Genomic DNA, 18,907 nt, shown 5'->3' on the forward strand with positions numbered 1-18,907 from the left:
CATACTTTTTTGAAATATTCTAAATACATATACTTCAAAAATAAATTAAACATTTGTAAATATGTTAACGTCGTGCAAAATATTTGTCCTCGTAACTTTTAAAAAAGTTGGTGACCTTTACGAAATGTTCAAGCATTTCATAAATGATACCTGATTTTTTTAAATCTTTCTAAAATGTAAAAACAATGTTCACATAATACAAAAAAGATGTTTCATACAAAGAAAAAAATGCATGCATTTAAAAATAATATTGGTAACATTTAAAGAAATATTTATACAATGTAAAAAAGTATTCAGTAGTGAAGAAATGTTTCATGCCATTAAAAAATGTTGAACATGTATTGAAAAAATGTTCAGAACATGTATGTGAAAATGTACATTGTTTATTTGGAAAATGTTCAATGTGTATATGAAAAATGTTCTTGTTGTATAACAAAAGTGTATAATATGTCTTAAAAAGTAGACACGTGTTAAGAAAAATAGAGAGAAAAAGAAAAAAGGAAAAAATAAAAATAAGGACAAAGAAAACCGGGGAAGAAACACAGAAAAATGAAAGAAAGAAAACCGTACTTAAGCTTCTGAAATGTCTTCGGTGAGACGGAGTACCATCTCACAATAGGTGAGGTACAGCCCCAATGGTACATTTGTATGGGCCATACGAATTTTGTATGGACCAATAAAGCCTGACATATGTATGGGCCATAGAAAGTACTAGCGGGTAGTGCGTGGCGGCACGCCGCGCCACAAGGAGTGATAAGCTATTTAGTTTTTAATATTTTGTAAGTCGTCTCAAAATTTTATTAATGGCAAAATAGTTCATACAAGGCCCTGTTGATTTGCTTGAGGTTTGTTGTTTTTGTGAAGTTTTTGAGAATTTGTTGTATGTTCAACATGTGTATATCTTTGTAGTGGCGAAGAGAATAATTGCGCACTACCCAGCTTATGTTGCTCCCATCGTGATCATTGAATTAACACATGAGTTGGAAGTCAGCAAAACTTTAAGCACACTAACTTGTCATAGATGTTTCAGAAAACTAAATCTGCACATGATGCTGAATGGAAAAAATTATTGGAGTTGGTAGAATTGCACCCGCTGTTATCATCCACACGACCTTGCATATTCCAGCCAACATAGAATATATTGTCAATATTATGCAAAAAAACACAACTGAATGATTAACTGAGAATAAAGTACACGTACAACATATTCTATCCGAATTGTAAAATACTTCTATTAGTATCTAGAGAATTTCTTGCATTTATCCATCTTGTTAGTACTACGTATTTTGGACATTGATGCTGTCATGCCAAGACCTCCATAAATGTAACAACATATTGGTTGACAAAGGTGTATCTTCATAACACCATACTCTGCCAGCCCATATCAGTAGTAGCATTATAATCTCAGCCTTGAGATTCTATTTCTGAAGATATAGAATGTCGCAGCTACACAAATAATTTCAGCACCACTTGTGTTTTACCTTCAGTTCTACTACTATCTAGAAAAACAAAACAAAAACAAAGAGAAAAAATAAATTAGGAGCAGCAAGTCACCAACACCACCTGTCCACCAACCGACCCCCTTGTGCGCACCACCCGTCCACCCCCCTGCTGCGCACTGCCTCCTCTGCTTTCGCTGTTGCGTTGCCTCATGCCTGGTTGCGCTAAGCTAAACATCACACCGCGAAAGACCACCACCACCTTCCGCCGTCCGCCGGCCGCCTCCGGCCTGCCTACGCGAGCTCCTCCCGACAGCGACAACCCCCTCACCTGGACGCGGGAACACTGCCGTGGAGGGAGGAGGAGGAGATGGAGTTCCTGTATGATTGTGGCGCCACTGCCGTCGTCGCGGATGTGGCAGCCGCGCTCGCGAGCACCGGCGGTATCCAGGCGTCCTCTCCCTCTATCGTCGCCTCCGAGGTGAGAGAAACCACAAAGGGTCCCGCCGACGGTGGAAGAGCGGATCGAATCGAGCTGATGCGCTGCTGTTATGGTTGCGCTTGCAGAGAGGTACCGGAGCGGCGAGCTGAAGAGGGTTCTTTCCGAGGCTGAAGCCTACGCCTTCAAGGTATAAAATCCTTGTCGATTCGGTTCAGTAGTTGCTCAACTCGGATGCCTGAATTTGTTCCAGTTTTGTCGATTTCTTTCTTGGGACAGAATTTAGAGTATGATGTTCTGTAGCTGTGATTTGTCCATCGATGTTGATAGCTAGTACAATTGATTGAATACATCTCCCGCCTCGCCTCCTCTGACACATACGATTCTCGGCATCTCACTCATGTTCTCGTGGTGCTGCGGGCCAACATAGGTGGAGCTGCTCATGGGGTGAGCAGACCGGCCTTGCTCCTGAATTCTGGCCGTGTTTGGGCTGGCCGGCAAAGATGGCAAATTCTGGCGCTTTGGGTGCCTCAGCTTCGGTTCCTTTGCTTCCCTTGCTGTTCTCGTGGCCGTGCGTTTCCTTGGCTTCTTCTGCATGTGTTGAGCTTTCCTGAATCCCTGACGAGTTATTGTTTTTTTCTAGAATACTCAGTTCCTGGGTGGACGCTTAGTAAGCAGATAAGTGGACTTGGGCACTTGACTCGTTTCATAATAGGGAAAATAGTGATTAAATTCTTATATTCAGGGTGACTGGCATTGTTGGTAGTGTTTTCTTATTTAAAGAAAACGATCAATTCAGATCATTCATAATATTAATAGAGTGTTGGCTCCCATCCTTCAAATCCTAAATTTGTTTCTTTTGGTTATGTTGATTATTTGTTCCTTCTTTGGCTCTGCATAAGGAAATATGGTGAAAATAAGGGTTAACATAAGATAGTACTAAGGGGGGATTGACTATCACCACCAGGTGGCAGCAAAATGTACCGCACATCATGACAGAGAAAGGAAATCCATATTCTGGTCAGCTATTAACACTGTATGTCTTTGTGTATAATTTGGTGGGCAAAATCACAGTTCATTATGCTAAAATGAGAAATGAGACAAAACACTCTTGTAGCTGACTGTCAAGATGAGAAATGAAACTATTAGTCTCTCTATACCTTTGTAGACAGAACACTCTTCAAGCTAGTGTCTAAACTCTATACGGTTGTAGACAGAACACTCTTCTAGCTAGTGTCTAAACGGTCCTAGATAGTGCTTCCCTGCCACTACATCATCCTCGTGTTGTACGATTAACATCTACCACTACATCTATTTTTGGATTGAAGAAATTTAACTGCTCTATATATACTTTTCTGTCAGGTAGTCTGACTGTTTAGCATCTGTTGCTACAGTGACAGAGTTCTCTGTTTAATTAAAGGAATAAGTATACTTTTCATCCTCGAACTTTTCTGAGAGTTTAGAAATCGTCCCTCAATTCTAATCGGGAGAGTTATCGTCCCTCAACTATCAAAACCGGATAGTTTTCGTCCCTCGTGCCGATTCAGGCAGTTTTCGTCCGACATGAACAGTAAATTCAAAAAAAGTAGCAAAAACAATCAAAAAATCTGAAAATTTGCGGGATCAAAGTTCCTCGGGGACGCAAGGTGCATGCAATTTTTCATACTGTTTGGACATTTCAGGAGCTCGTGACAAAGGAAAAATCATAAATATGTACGTTGGTGAACAGTAAAAAAATAGAAAAACATTTCAAAAAAATATAAAAATTGTTGACATCTAAGATGCTCGGGTGCTCAAGGTGCCTAAATTTTTTCATGGTGTTTGGACATTGTGGGAGCTCGTGGCAAAAAAATAATAATTTTGGCTCGGAAAGAAACTTTGAAAAAGTGCACTATTTTGTTTGTTTTTTTGGCTAGAGCTCCTCTTATGTCATTTGAGCACAAAAATTTGCACCCACCTTGCACACCTACGCATCTTTGATGCCAAAAAAAAAATTCATAGTTTTTTGAATTTGTTTTCTATTTTTTCAATTTTACTGTTCACCGACATATATGTTTGAAGTTTTTTCTTTGTCAGGAGAACCTGGATGTCCAAACAGTATGAATATATGCACACACCTTACGCCCCCGAGGAACATTGATCCCACAAAATTTCAGATTTTTTTTTGCTGTTTTTTTAATTTAAATTTACTGTTCGTCGGTCTACTGTTCACGTCGGACGAAAACTGCCGCACGAGGGACGAAAACTATCCGGTTTTGATAGTTGAGAGGCGAAAACTCTCTGGATTAGAGTTGAGGGACGATTTCTAAACTCTCGGAAGAGTTCGAGGACAAAAAGTATACTTATCCCTTAATTAAATAGCTAACATTTTTTTTCTGATAGACCACAATATTATCTCTGATGAGAATATTTGAGCGAATTGTTTCTTGTTATTATCCGAAAAAGATTGCCACCATGGCTATACAATAATAAAATGAATTTATTCGTTGCTACAGAGAGAAATGTCCAACACTAATTTCTTGTCATTTTTTGCATGTCCAGCTTTCTGGAAGATGGCATTAGGCAGTGTTCTTTCCGATGGAGACAACTTCTGATGCTACCTAGATTGGCCGATCTACTTTTTTTATCAGCGACGCTACTATCTATTTCATGAGGATGCACTTGGCAGAACTGTAAGATCGCAATGTTCAGCCTGGCTTCTATCTTTGATCTGGTATGTAATAGTTTTTTCGTTGGTATAAAACTGCAAGTTATCCGAATTGTGCTGCTAAAACAAAGTTCTTGATATAAGTTACCTATAATCATCCGGCGCGGCTTATATAATATTTTGATAGTATGACTCATGGCACAGGTAGATCTAATACTTCTGTTTGGAAAAGAAGCAATAGAGAAAATTAATTTGCTAGATTTGAAAAGCACAACCCGGTATTTAGTGTTTGGTGAATTGAGAGCATCATCACAAACACCATACAGATAGAGGCTTTTTGCCTAATTAGTTAATTAACAACATAAATGAACAAATATACTGGGTGAAGTATGTGTCCATCACCCCTCTGTCTAATACTCATCGCAAGCACCAAAATAAATTATCTTAATTCTATACAGAAATCCCAACTGATGAAGCTAGCATAACTTCCAAAAGTCGTTCTTGACAGGAAGTCCCGTACTACTAACCTGAAAAAAGAAAATCTAAAAAAGATTACTAAAATTCAGAAACAATCAATTAACCAAAAGAGAAGTTTTCTCCAACCAGATATCTTTTTCTAATTACCAACAAAGAATCAATTATGTCCTTGTTAAGCCCAACTGGCGAAACGAGGATAAATTCCAAAAGCCAGTCTTGGCAGGAACTCCTAAACCACTAACCTGAAAAAAGCATATCCATATAGAGATGAGAACCGAAAAACCCTTAGCCAAAATTAGTAGCAAAATTGTACAAGTACCACTTTTCTAACATAATAACACAACCATCACCTTTTGGAATTGATAAATAACACATGCAAGATTTCACGTTTGGAAAGGACCATTGGCTCTAATACAGGTTGATTTTGTGCATCTTAGTGTTCCAATAATAGCTGAAAAAAGGTCAAACGTTGATCAATTTGTTCTATCGCTACAAAAAGTAATGTCGTTCTTCTATGATACTCAAAAACTAAAGACTTCAGTTGTGACTATCCATAAATAATAAGTTGTAGGCCATAAATAAATGAAATGTAGTGCTTGTCATGTGAAATGGCAAGTGGAAGTTATTTATATTCAAAGCCGGGAAAAAATCCTGAGTATTGTGGTGACTAAATTAGCTACAGGATATGACCAAGCTACCACATTAGTGTATGCCTAAAGAATACATCTGAAAAGAAAGGATGATGAAGTCAAGTGTGACATACTAAATCCTGTGTGGATAGTATATACATACTCTTCACAGTGCAATGTACTGTATATTTAATATCATGTGTTCAGCATATTAGTACCCTATAAGGCTAACAAACCTACATTAGATTTCTCTAGTAAGCAGATTTTGCGAAGCTTCTTAAAAAAGTGATAATGCCTCAATGGCTGAGCGCCCTACTTTCGGCAACCTTGTTCAAAGAATTAAAAATGAGTCATTTTACTTCTATATAGGAGAGAGCAACCTTGTTCAAAAAATAAAAATGATTCATTTTACTTTCATAGGAGAGAGAACTATCACAAAAGGAACAATACATACCTGAAAATAATGTAGTACTGCAATAATCATCAAGCTGTAGCATTTCCTCTGTATGTCAGCTATTCAACATATCATGTGTTTATTTCTTTTATCATGTGAAATTAAACCAAAATTACTTCCATCGAGAAAAATGCAACACAACGTCAAGGAGAGATCAAGAATAAATATACCATGGTATACTGAAGAAAAGATGCAGGTTCTAAATTCCTTGCACATTCATGCAAGGAGCTAGACACCCAAATTTTTGTCCTCACCACAGACCTGCATGCAATACCTGAACATTCTTCTCAGATTAAGAATCTGTACCATATGCACCAACTTTAGATCTGAAATTCTAGTACTAATAACTCATCTACCTGTACAAAGAAACCACGCAGATCAGAGGAGAGGAAAGGCAGATGCGATGCGTACCTTTGCAAGAGCGCTGCAGCGGAGGGACGGCCGTCGGGCGGATAGAGGGGACCGGCAGCCGGGGCCGAAGCTGGGGAAGGCCAAGGGGAGCCGATTAGGATGGAGAGCAATAGGGCAGCGAGCTATCCGCTGCCAGCTGCAGGTGTGCCACCTTGGATCACGCAAAGGCCACCGCTGTTTATCCGCCTTCAGGCCAGGGGGGCGGAGCCGAGGAAGATCCATGGGAGGCAGGGAGCCGGAGCCGGGGAAGATCCATGGGAGGCGATGGTACATGGCTCTCCCGATTCATGTTGTAGCCTGTGCGCACCTCTCAGCCGGCCAGCCGGAGCGGCGACGTAGCGCGCCATGGGATCTCGGCTGGAGGGCAGCATCGGGAGAAGAGATGGGCGTATTGGTGAGGAGCGGTCTGGGTGCAGCGGTGACTGGAGAGACCCACGCTACGGGGGGCTTTTTGCACATAGGTTGACAGAGCCACGACACGGGATTGAGCTAGAATTTTCGGGAGAGACAGAGATAGACCGGTCAAAGCGGTGGAGGCAAACGTGGCGAGGTGCATGGCGCAGACCTGCATGCCCATACAGAGACGCGTCGAAGGAAGGAAACCCAGGAAATATAGAATAGGCACGTCAGCTTGACCATGCAAACCGGCCAGTCAAACAAATATAAAAAGCAAAGGAACTCTCCCTTACGATGGGCTGGACAGGTGAAGGTAAACAAGGGCTGCACCTGCACACGCGTCACTCAAAGAAACATGGTAAAAATAATTCCAAAAAAATCAGAAAAAAGAAACCCTTACGGACCTAGTCTTCTTAGTATATATACTTCCAATTGGAAGTGCATCCATCTTTTCATGGAGGAAACTTTTTTTGGAACAACTATGAGGGTTCACATTCCACAGAGGACTCGTAAGCTGACTTACTTAAGTGGGGTGGCGGGTAGTTACATAGGGTTTCAGAGAGACGGAGGTGGCGACTGGAGATTTTGTCAGTGTCCTCACCTTGGCAGCCATTTTGACGCACAAAGGTGAGGGGTTTTCAGATCTAAGACTATTTTTTTTGTCAGCATCTTTGTAGTATGCTTTCGCGAATAAATTCTTTGTCTCCACCGTGATGATGCCATGGAGGCAAAGGTGTTTGTATCCTCGTAGATCTGTCTATTCGGATAGATGAGTTTATGTATTGTGTCCTGCTGTTTTTGTTGGTTTGATATTTTAGAGTGTCAGAGTTGTGGTGAAGATCTTGACTTCCCAGCTATTTGAATGGGCAACTCAAGGGGGGTTTCAAAATGTTATTGGCAATCAAGTTCATGCAGGTGAACGAGTGGCAGTCTCGCTGCTCGGGTCCAATTGCAGTATATTTACTAAAGTCTGAAATGTATTGTTTTTTTCTTGCAAAGAATGATACCTCAGAGAAGATATCTCCAAGTGATTTAGTTTACTTTGTGGGTTTCTGGATTTTTTAGTTGATTTTTTTGGATCTTGGATCCAAAGCATTGTACATGAAAGTGTTACAACAGGATGAGTAAAGTTACAAGTGCTTCTTATTTTTTGAATTAATTAGTAAAAGATAAACATCGGATTGTTGCATGAATGCCCTAGAGTGATTCCAGTGAGATTGATTATACGAAACCTAAATATTAAGATTAATAATACGAAAGTTTAAAGTAAAAATACATACGGTTTGTTATATACTCCATCCATTCCTAAATATACATCTTTTTAGATATTCCAACATAGACTAAATATAAATCTAAACTATGTCTAGTAGGAATGTACACTTGCGTTGCACACATGAGATTTGTCAACCAAATTATGAATATATATATATATATATATATACCACACTAGCTAGCATGTAAGCTTTGAGTCATATATGCACGATGTAGACATTCATTTAATTCTTATAGTTCATCTCATTCAAAATCAATTAGTTTTTATAAAAAAGTTAATCTATTTTAAGATTCATGGAATTGTGCGTTGTAAAGCATAAAGTAAAAAACAAATGATTGCAATTCATCTAGAAAAAAAAGTTTGCGCAATTATGATATGGAAGATTCTAGAACAAATGAGAACTGCTTGTATTTTGAGGTTTGTGCATTATGCTTAAGTTCAACCATGGAGTTTTCTAGATTGTACACGTGGCAAAATCTGGTTAAATGTAGACGATATCCAACGGCCAGTAGTGTTCGGATTTGCCATCTCTATACCGTCAGATTGGCTTCATCCAACGACCATCTTTCAAAATTATTCGCACACTATATAGGGGTATAGATGTATGTCCATATTGAAATCTCTAAAAAGACTTATATTTAGAAACAGAGGGAGTAGTTGTAAAGTGTGCATTGAGGTGAGCATTTTTTTTCCATGGATGATTGCATATTGAGGTGAAAATATTTGCATATTGAGAGAAATATGTTATGGAAGATCGCCAACTTATTTATATGCACGGAACATCAAGATGCACTTTTTTACAAAACACATGTTGTGGTTGACCCATGCGGGAGTAATCCCATGTGTAAAAACTAATGATTGAAGGAAATATGCCCTAGAGGCAATAATAAAATTGTTATTTATATTTCCTTATATCATGATAAATGTTTATTATTCATGCTAGAATTGTATTAACCGGAAACTTAGTAAATGTGTGAATACATAGACAAACAGAGTGTCACTAGTTTGCCTCTACTTGACTAGCTCGTTGAATCAATGATGGTTATGTTTCCTAACCATAGACATGAGTTGTCATTTGATTAACGGGATCACATCATTAGAGAATGATGTGATTGACTTGACCCATCCGTTAGCTTAGCATGATGATCATTTAGTTTGTTGCTATTGCTTTCTCCACAACTTATACATGTTCCTATGACTATGAGATCATGCAACTCCCAAATACCGGAGGAACACTTTGTGTGCTACCAAACGTCACAACGTAACTGGGTGATTATAAAGGTGCTCTACAGGTGTCTCCGACGGTGTTTATTGAGTTGGCATAGATCGAGATTCGGATTTGTCACTCCGATTGTCGGAGAAGTATCTCTGGGCCCTCTCGGTAATGCACATCAATATAAGCCTTGCAAGCAATGTAGCAAATGAGTTAGTTACGGGATGTAGCATTACGGAACGAGTAAAGTGACTTGCCGGTAACGAGATTGAACTAGGTATTGAGATACCGACGATCGAATCTCGGGAAAGTAACATACCGATGACAAAGAGAACAACGTCTATCATTATGCGGTTTGACCGATAAAGATCTTCGTAGAATATGTGGGAGCCAATATGAACATCCAGGTTCCGCTATTGGTTATTGACCGGAGACATGTCTCGGTCATGTCTACATAGTTCTCGAACCCGTAGGGTCCGCACGCTTAACGTTCGGTGACGATCGGTATTATGAGTTTATGTGTTTTGATGAACCGAAGGTTGTTCGAAGTCCCGGATGTGATCACGGGCATGACGAGGAGTCTCGAAATGGTCGAAAAATAAAGAACGATATATGGGATGACTATGTTTGGACATCGGAATGGTTTCGAGTGAGTTCAGACATTAACCGGAGTACCGGGGGGAGGGGGTCACCGGAACCCCCCGGGGAGTATATGGGCCATAATGGGCTTTAGGGGAGAGAGGGAGGGGCTACCTAGGGCAGGACGTGTGCCCCCCAAGGCCTAGTCCGAATTGGACTAGGGGGGAGGGGCGGCGCCCCCTCCTTCCTTCTCTTCTCTCTTCCCTTTCCTACTCTCCTACTCCTACTACATGGAAAGGGGGGAATCCTACTCCCGGTGGGAGTAGGACTCCCCAGGGCGCGCCATAGTAGAGGGCCGGCCCTCCCCCTCCTCCACTCCTTTATATACGGGGAGGGGGCACCCCATAGACACACAAGTTGATCATTGATCCCTTAGCCATGTGCGGTGGCCCCCTCCACCATAATCCACCTCGGTCATATCATCGTAGTGCTTAGGCGAAGCCCTGCAACAGTAGCATCATCATCACCGTCATCACGCCGTCATGTTGACGAAGCTCTCCCTCGACACTCAGCTGGATCGAGAGTTCGTGGGACGTCACCGAGCCGAACGTGTGCAGATCGCGGAGGTGTCGTACTTTCGGTACTAGGATCGGTCGATCGTGAAGACGTACGACTACATCAACCGCGTTGTCATAACGCTTCCGCTTACGGTCTACGAGGGTACGTGGACAACACTCTCCCCTCTCGTTGCTATGCATCACCATGATCTTGCGTGTGCGTAGGAATTTTTTTGAAATCACTACGTTCCCCAACAATGATATCTCGAGAAAGAGGAGAGATAAGGTGAGGAGGAGTGGGGCATGGTGGTGATTGGTGGTCAGACTGAGCGGAGGCATGATGATGGACGACGCCGGCAGCGGCCCCCATGCCAGATTGTTCCAGAGGCTTCCTTTTTTAATTGCTCAACAACGAGGTTGTGGGAGATAAGGATGAACTAGGAAAGGCCTTATCTAAAAATGTGGAGAGAGATATGTGTATCTTTTTTTACAAAATTGCCATAGTTTGTTTTCTATCCGTCAGATATAGATCGGATGGTCTATATTGCAAGATGGCAGACACCATCATCACCAACTCGAACTTTTATAAGAGTAGAGATAGGATTACAACAAAATCCTAGAAATACCTCTAAAGAATTTAAAATTACAAACTAGTCCTTCCAATGGGCGCATAGGACCTCAGATGTAAAACACGACCAGCTCCTAGTGCTCTTGCCGACCGTGTCAGAAGCGGAATCCCCAACTCGGCGATCTTTGGCCTTGCTACCATGCGAGGAAGGGAGCCAGATGCTCTAACTTAGAGAAGCAAAGTCACGGTCCTACAGTGCAATTCTAGTGTAAAATGAAGAAAGCATATTAGAGACGTTTAGCAGATTATTTATTGTAGATATAAATAATCTATAATTAATTTTGTTTCATCATCAATTTGTTTGTATGTAGTGATTATAAATGCACACATTAAATCTGTAATTTACAAATTAATTTAAATTATTTTAGCCTTAATCATATATGGATTGAAAGAACGAAAGTGAAGGTATTGTAATTTCTCTAACTTTTCTTCTTAACGTTAGAAGATCTAGTTCCGCGAGGAAGATGGCCACCAAGTTTTGCCGAGGGACACTAGTAGAAAAAGGGTCAAATGTGAAGCACATTAGTGCTGGTTTGAATTTGAGCCGGCACTAATGTGTGCATTAGTGCCGGTTCCAATGGCTAGCCGGCCGCTCTCATTAGTACCAGTTCGTGGCGAACCTTTAGCACCGGTTCGTGCCACGAACCTGTACTAAAGTGAGTGGTGGCAGGATGTTGCCAGTCCGGGGCCCCTCCAGCACCTTTAGTACCGGGTCGTATCATGAACCGGTACTAAAGGTCGTCCTACATAGACTCTCCGTCCACCCGAGCTCGCTCTGTTCTTCCCCTTTCCCCTCTTCTCTCTGTTCTTTTCCCTCTTCCTCTCAAGCTCATCACACATTTTGCCCAAAAATTGTCAAGATTTGAAGGCCCCCATCCATTCAAATGATCACAAAGGTTAGCAACTTTGTCCTTTCATCTCTCATTGCTAGATTAGCTCGTGCAATGCTTTATATAGTGATTGATTTTTGAGTTTAGTAATTTGGGAGGAATTATATATATGTGCTAGTATTTGATTTATATGCAATTTGAGGTCAAAAATAACACTTAGTTTGCATATGTAGGTGTGGTTTACTTAGTACCTTCTAAATCTCCGTCGTAACCACCGTCGATCGCTCGCAACGTCCCGTCGCCGGCACCACCTTGTGGTGAGCCTCTTGTTCATGAAGTTTTATATAAAAAATTGATGTTTGTGTGATTTGGATATATAGTTACTCGTATAATTATCTTACCCATACGTTGTTTGTTATACATAGTGCCATGGTTTTGATATCCGTCCCCATCGGCCCTTGTCCGGGTTATGATTCGGATGTGGTATATTCTCTTTTAAAACTATTCATTGCATTTCGTGTTTATGACAAATTATGCCCATCAAGTTGACATAGATATTTGTATGTAGGAGGTAGTTGAACCGGAAATTCCAACCGACCCTATTGTCGAGAGGTTAAATTTAGTTGAAAGAGAAAACGAGGATTTGAAGGAAAAATTGAAAAGAATTGAGGGGGAGAAAATGGAATTGGAGTTGCATATTGCCGATGTCGTCGATGATCACAAGATTAAGATGGAGAAAATGCGCTTGAAGATTAGAAAAATTAGAAAATATGCCATTCATAGTGAGGCTTGGTATCATTATGCGGTTGGATCAATTGTTACCTTAGTTGCGATCTTGATCGCATTTATTGTTGCATTTAAATTCTTTAGCTAGAGAGTTATTTGTTTGTTGCATTTAAGTGTTGTATGATCTTTATGTATGAACTTTATGTATTCTATTAATTTGGTGTTTTCGGTGCTGTGTATTGAAGATGAGTCGGCAATGGATGTACGATGACCGATGATGTCCCGAGTTCATTAATGGCGTGTGCACTTTTCTGCTTGCGGCCGAGGCAAACAAGCGGGCGGATGGTTTTATGCCTTGTCCATGTGTTGGCTGTAAGAATGGTCACAATTACTCTACGTCAAGAACCATTCACGTCCACCTGTTTGGGTCCAGTTTCATGCCCCACTATAATGTTTGGACCAAGCATGGAGAAAGAGGGGTTATGATGGAAGACAATGAAGAAGAAGAGGACGACGACAGCTATCCTGGCCATGGGTTCCCTTAATACGATGATACAACAATGAGGGAAGAAGCTGAGCCAGTAATGCGGGAAGAAGCTGAGCCGGCAATGCGGGAAGAAGCTGAAGAAGAGGCATCGGATGAGCCCGTTGATGATCTAGGTCGGGCCATTGCCGATGCAAAGAGAAACTGTGCAAGTGATTTGGAGAAGAAGAAGTTGCAGCGCATGTTAGAGGATCACAAAAAATTGCTGTACCCGAATTGCGTAGGTGACAAGAAAAAGCTAGGCACCACACTGGAATTGCTACAATGGAAGACAGAGAATGGTGTATCTGACAAGGGATTTGGAAAGTTGCTGGTAATGATAAAGAATATGCTTCCAAAGGACAACGAATTGCCCGAGAGTACGTACGAAGCAAAGAAGGCTGTCTGCCCTCTAGGGTTAGAGGTGCAGAAGATACATGCATGCCTAATGATTGCATCCTCTACCGCGGTGAGTACGAGGATTTGAACGCTTGCCCAGTATGCGGTGCATTGCGCTATAAGATCAGCCGCGATGACCCTGGTGATGTCGAGGGCGAGCGCCCCACGAAGAAGATTCCTGCCAAGGTGATGTGGTATGCTCCTATAATACCACGGTTGAAACGTTTGTTCCAAAACAAAGAGCATGCCAAGGCGATGCGATGGCACAGAGAAGACTGTAAGAAAGACGGAAAGTTGAGAGTACCCGCTGACGGGTCGCAGTGGAGAAAAATCGAAAGAAAGTACAGGAAGGAGTTTGTAGATGACGCAAGGAACGTATGGTTTGGTCTAAGCGCAGATGGTTGTCGGTGGGAACGACACCTATGGGATCACAAGAATCCCTACTACGGTTAGTGGGGTGCGGGGTCATGAGAAGAGTGGATCTAACAGGTAGCACACGGTTTGTTTATCTAGGTTCGGGCCGCGAGGATGCGTAAAACCCTACTCCTGCTTTGGTGGATTGTATATCTCTGTTCTTGAGCTAGCTATGGGGCGTGAGGAGCTCCAAAAAGCCCAATCCTTCTCCTGGTCGCCTCGGGCCTCCTTTTATAGAAAAAGAGGTTGCCACAGTGGAACACAGGAGGTGGAAAGGGTACAATGATGCGAGGTTATCCCTCGCATTACATGACAAGGCGCATTTAATGCGTCTTGCTTAGGTGTCCTTGCTTTATCGGGGACGGGGGAGAGATCTGTCTTGTCCGTCGCCGCTCCTTCTTGTGTTGACACGCGCCCTGGCCAGCGACGCCTGCGATGCCATGTAGGTAGGCAGGCAGCTGAGGTGGTGCAGTGGTGGGTCTTCACGAAGATCTGCATGCCGCCACACAGGTGCCTGCCCAGCTGGTTGGGTTGGCAGCTGCATGCATGCGGTGGTGGAGGTTTAGTCGGCGTGGGCCTGATGGTGGCCCTGCGGGTGTCCTCGGTAAGGGCCTTGCCGGGGCCCCGGCAAGGGTCTTGCCAAGGCGCCTGCTGTCATCCTCGGCAAGGTGCTTGCCGGGGGCCTTGTGGTCTTCCTCGGCTGGGATCCCGCCAAGGGTTGTCGTCTCCTTAATGCGTATCTGATCTTGGATGTCTTCACAAAGATCTGCATGCCGCCACTGGGATGTCTCCCGAATCCTTGCCCTTTTGGGGGCAGTGGACTCAAGGGTGATTTGCTCCGTAGGCGCGGGACGAGTCACCGTGGCAAGGGTTTTGCCAGGGCTGCTAGAACTGTCTCCCGGCAAGGATCTTGCCGGGGGAGTCCGCTTCGTCCCCTTTTCTCTTCGTGGTCTTGGCCTTGGCGTTGTTTTAGTTCTCTTGAGCTTCGGTCTTACCCTGGCTCACCTCCCTTGCCTTGCTTGGTGTGGTGGTGCCCGTGGCTCAGACTGCCCGTGCACAGTTATAGGGGTACAAAAAGTGTACCCCTCTTTTTGTACACCGACAGGAGCCCCCGGGCCTGGGTCACACATAAGCACAACGCGTTGTTGGGCTAGGCCCAAAAACGGTGCGCAGGCAGGCGGGGCGGTTTTTACCGCGGTAAGATTCTTCGCGCGCTGCGCTTCCCACGACTCCCGCGCGTGGCGCGGCGTGGGGAGGTGCGTGTGATGTGGGCAGCATGCGTGGGGTTGGTTCCCGCGGGCATGCGTCACACCATAGTTAATGTGAAAGGAGGCGGCCCGTGTTTTCCCCCATAAAAAAGGAATAACCGCGGGCGCGCTGCTCACTTTCTCCTCTTTCCTCGTGCCTTTTCCAATCTCAGAGCCGCCGTTTCCTCTCTTCCTTCCTTCCTAAGCTTCTGCCGTCGCCCGCCGTCGTTGCTTCGCCACCCCCCTTCCTCAGCCCTCTAAACTTCTTGGCCGCCATGGCGCCCAAATCCTTCAAGGGCAAGGGGGTGGCTAAGGGCGCTGGGACTGTGGAGCCACCGGAGAGTGCGCTGTCGGGGGACCGGACGAAGTCTGCCTTTTTATTCCCCTCGACGGTTGATGTTCATGAGCTCCGGGCCTCCTTCAGGCCCCTATGGGGAGCGAAGACTGAGGAGAGAATTCGGGACACCCGGTGACGCGCGTCATTCCTGCTGCTTGCGCCTATCCTGCTCCAAATCGGCATCCCTTTTTCGTCGATTATCTTTCTTGCGGGTTATGCCCCCCTTTCTCCAATTTCTTCTGCGACATTATGCACACCTTCGGCTTTCGCCTCTTGGATTTTACTCCGAATGCGGTGGCGTGCATGGCTTTCTTCGCGCATCTTTGCGAAGGCTTTGCCGGGGTGCAGCCCAACACGGCGCTCTTCCGCCATTATTTCTTCCCTCGGATCCAGCCGGGAGGTGCCGTCTCTGGTTGCGTCACCTGGATCCCAAGATCCAAGGGGGCGTACCCAGACGGTGCCGTGAAGGAGAGGTGGGAGGAATGGCGTGGCCGGTGGTGCTGGATTGAGGATGAAAACCCGCCGGAATTCTGCAAGGTCCGCCGAGTGCCGCCGGTCCGTGGCAGCGATTGGAGCGATGTCGACGCCGCCGACGGGAGGCTCACTGTTGCCACTACTAGGATTCTCTGGCTCACCCGGGCCGGACTCACCCTTGAGATGATCGGGGCGGACTTCATTCGCCGCCGGATCGCCCTGTTGCACAACAAGGGGAGGCCAGCTTGGCTCTTTACGAATTCGGCTAACATTATGCGACTCCGCCCCGGCCTCGATCACAACTTCACAGTGCTGGCACATGCCCACTTCTGCCAGCGGCTTTTCCAGCTTGATGTGGGTCGCGATGGCGAGGTCGAACGGACCGGCAAGGCCGCGAGGGCTGCCGCAAAGGTTGGCAAGGCCCTCAAGGGGCCGTTTTTCAAGTTGCCAGTAGGGGTGGTCCCGTTGTGCAATAATTCATGTCGGTCCGAGATCATTGCTATGATGCCGGACTGTAACGCGCACGGCCCTGTCCCAAGCTGGAAGGAGCCGAAGGATGCTGATGTGCAGCAATTCTTTGACACCCTGATCGAGGTGTATGTCAATGCTGACGTCGAGCCGTGGCTTGTCATGGACACCACCCAGGCAGAGCTGGACTACATCGCCACTAGGGCGAGGGAGGCACAGCTTGCCATGGAGGCCGGCAGCGCCGGGTGTGTGGAGGACAAGGCCACAACGGCTGCGGAGGAAGAGGAGCTCACCCGGTGGGCGGCGGCCTCCGGGGAGGTCAGCAGCGCCGACACTGGAGCTCCGCTCATTGAAGACGCGGCCGACGAGTCGTCGTCGAAGGAGGACGTGGCGGCGGGCTTGACGCCAACCAGGGGAAGAGGGCGAATCCTGCGGCGGGCTGGCTCCGGCGAGCCGGTCCGGCCCGGTAGGGCTACGCGGCCTCAAGGTCTGGGCATCACACGAGGGCCACGGCAGCCAAGAGGCTGACGAAGGCCGCTGAGAAGAAGAAGACAACAACCCCTTCCTCATCTGGGCACGCACAAACCCCGCCGTCTTCGCCTCCTCCGGCAGATGTCGACTCGAATGTTGACGCGGAGGTCGCTTTTGATCTCGGGCCTCTCAGCCCGAAGAGGAAAAGGAAAGTGGTGGAAGAGGAGGAGGTGGATGACGAGTAAGTACTCCGTTCCTTACTGCCATTTCCATTCCTCTGAATTAAGTCACTCATCTTGATCCGTTTTTGCTTTTGCAGGGATGCAGAGACGTTGGCCCAAAGGGTGAAGAGGGCGAAGGCCTCGGCGAGCAGTCAGCCCCCAGCTGGGGCTTCAAAGACGCCACTGGTGGTGTTGAGCAACCCGGACAGCAGCCCCCAGCACAGCCCCCAGCGTAAGTTCGTCGCCCTCCTCTTATTCGACATGTGGTAGACGTTCGATGCTATGGTGTTGACCTTGTCGGGTTTGCAGGAGGGGAGCGGCAGCAGGAGGAGCTGCAGACGGCTACCCCCAACACACCACCCCCATCGACTACGCCGCCGTGAGGGGCGTCCCCGGCAAGGGCATCAAGCACGGAGCCCACACCCATGGAGGAATAGGGGAACTTGGGCGCTGGTGACTCTACCACGGCGCCGGATGCTGGCAGGGAGGGGGCTTCTGCTTCACAGCCTGGCACTGGTGAGTCGCCTGTCCTCCATCTCTGTTTTTTCCTTATTCTTTTTCTTGGCTTCAATGCTCCCATTACTACCCAGGCCCTCCTTCAATAGATATGGAGGACGTGGATACTGTTGTTAGGAATATTGCTGAGGAGGCCGTGGAGGAGGACGCCAAGGATGCTGCCGAGGACACCGCTGCGGGGGCCGCCGAGGCGACCGGCGAGGCTTCTGCCGAGGGTGCCAGCGGTGGGCCTGCCGGGGAAGCCGGCAAGGCCACCGCCGAGGAAGAGGTGGTTGATGATCAGCCTTCCTCCTCCTCAACCTCGGGCCCCGGCAGATACCTGAAGGTGGGCGACGATCTTTTCATCCATCTTCCAGGGGCATCAAGTTCCCAAGCGCCCATCGAAGGGGAAGTCTTTGACGGCGAGGTGATTGCTGCCACTGGGCTCGAGGTTGTCGATGAGCCGGGCGTTGGCGGTGATGGTTCTCCAGAAGAACAGCTTTTCCGCGCTATGGGGGCCAACTTCGGAAAACTCCAGGCGCTCTACCATGTCTGTCTGGACAAGGTTAAGTCCAGGACGGCAACGGTGGACCAGGCGGAGGTGGATTTCAAGGCGCGCGTTGCTGAGACGCAGACCTGGTTCCACCAGACTCGCGAGGAGCAGAGGGCCTTGCAGGAGGAATTGGCCAAGCGCAATGTCGAGCTCACCATGAAGATGGCTGACATCGAGAGAGCCCAGGAAAAGGCGGCGAACTTGCCTGCCGTGGCCGAGGCCGTCCGGAACCAGCATCAAGCCGCACTGGATTCCCAGGAAGAGGACCTCACCGTGCGTGAGGTGAACCTTGCCGCAGCGCTCCGTAGCAAGGATGAGGAGCTCGAGGCCCTTGTCGCGCGGTGGACTCGCGAGCTGGAGCAGAGCCACAAGGAGGCACTCGATGCCCAGGCTCTGGCCCATGCCGGCAAAGTAAGGGAGTTGGAGGTGGAGCAGGACGAGTTGAAGGAGCAGGCCCTCAAGCTGTCCAACGAGAAGAGCACGCTCAACAGCGCCTTGGTAGAGGCGCAAGGAGCGGTCATCAGCAGGGCTGGGGAGCTCTCCGAAGCGCAAAACTCCGTCAGAGATCTCAAGCTGAAGCTGGAGGATCTCGAGAAGATGTTGTCGG

General features: G+C 46.1%; 2 long non-coding RNA genes across 3 annotated transcripts; one reads left to right on the forward strand and one right to left on the reverse strand.

The window, feature by feature from the left end:
- The first annotated feature begins 1,577 nt into the window (after positions 1-1,577).
- Positions 1,578-12,937, forward strand: LOC125523391 (uncharacterized). 2 transcript variants are annotated; one of them, XR_015607911.1, is made up of 6 exons: positions 1,578-1,920; positions 2,007-2,068; positions 4,420-4,591; positions 12,206-12,289; positions 12,398-12,455; positions 12,541-12,937. It is a non-coding gene; the product is annotated as an uncharacterized LOC125523391 (long non-coding RNA). The 2 variants fall into 2 exon arrangements; XR_007290210.2 differs by lacking the exon at positions 12,398-12,455.
- Positions 4,766-7,390, reverse strand: LOC147992051 (uncharacterized). The gene is made up of 2 exons (XR_015607912.1): positions 6,497-7,390; positions 4,766-6,359 (listed from the first exon to the last, which is right to left on the reverse strand). It is a non-coding gene; the product is annotated as an uncharacterized LOC147992051 (long non-coding RNA).
- Positions 12,938-18,907: the final 5,970 nt, after the last annotated feature.

This window comes from Triticum urartu, chromosome 1A (assembly GCF_056163025.1).
Source record: "Triticum urartu cultivar PI428250 chromosome 1A, HENAU_Tu73, whole genome shotgun sequence".
Taxonomy (NCBI): domain Eukaryota; kingdom Viridiplantae; phylum Streptophyta; class Magnoliopsida; order Poales; family Poaceae; genus Triticum; species Triticum urartu.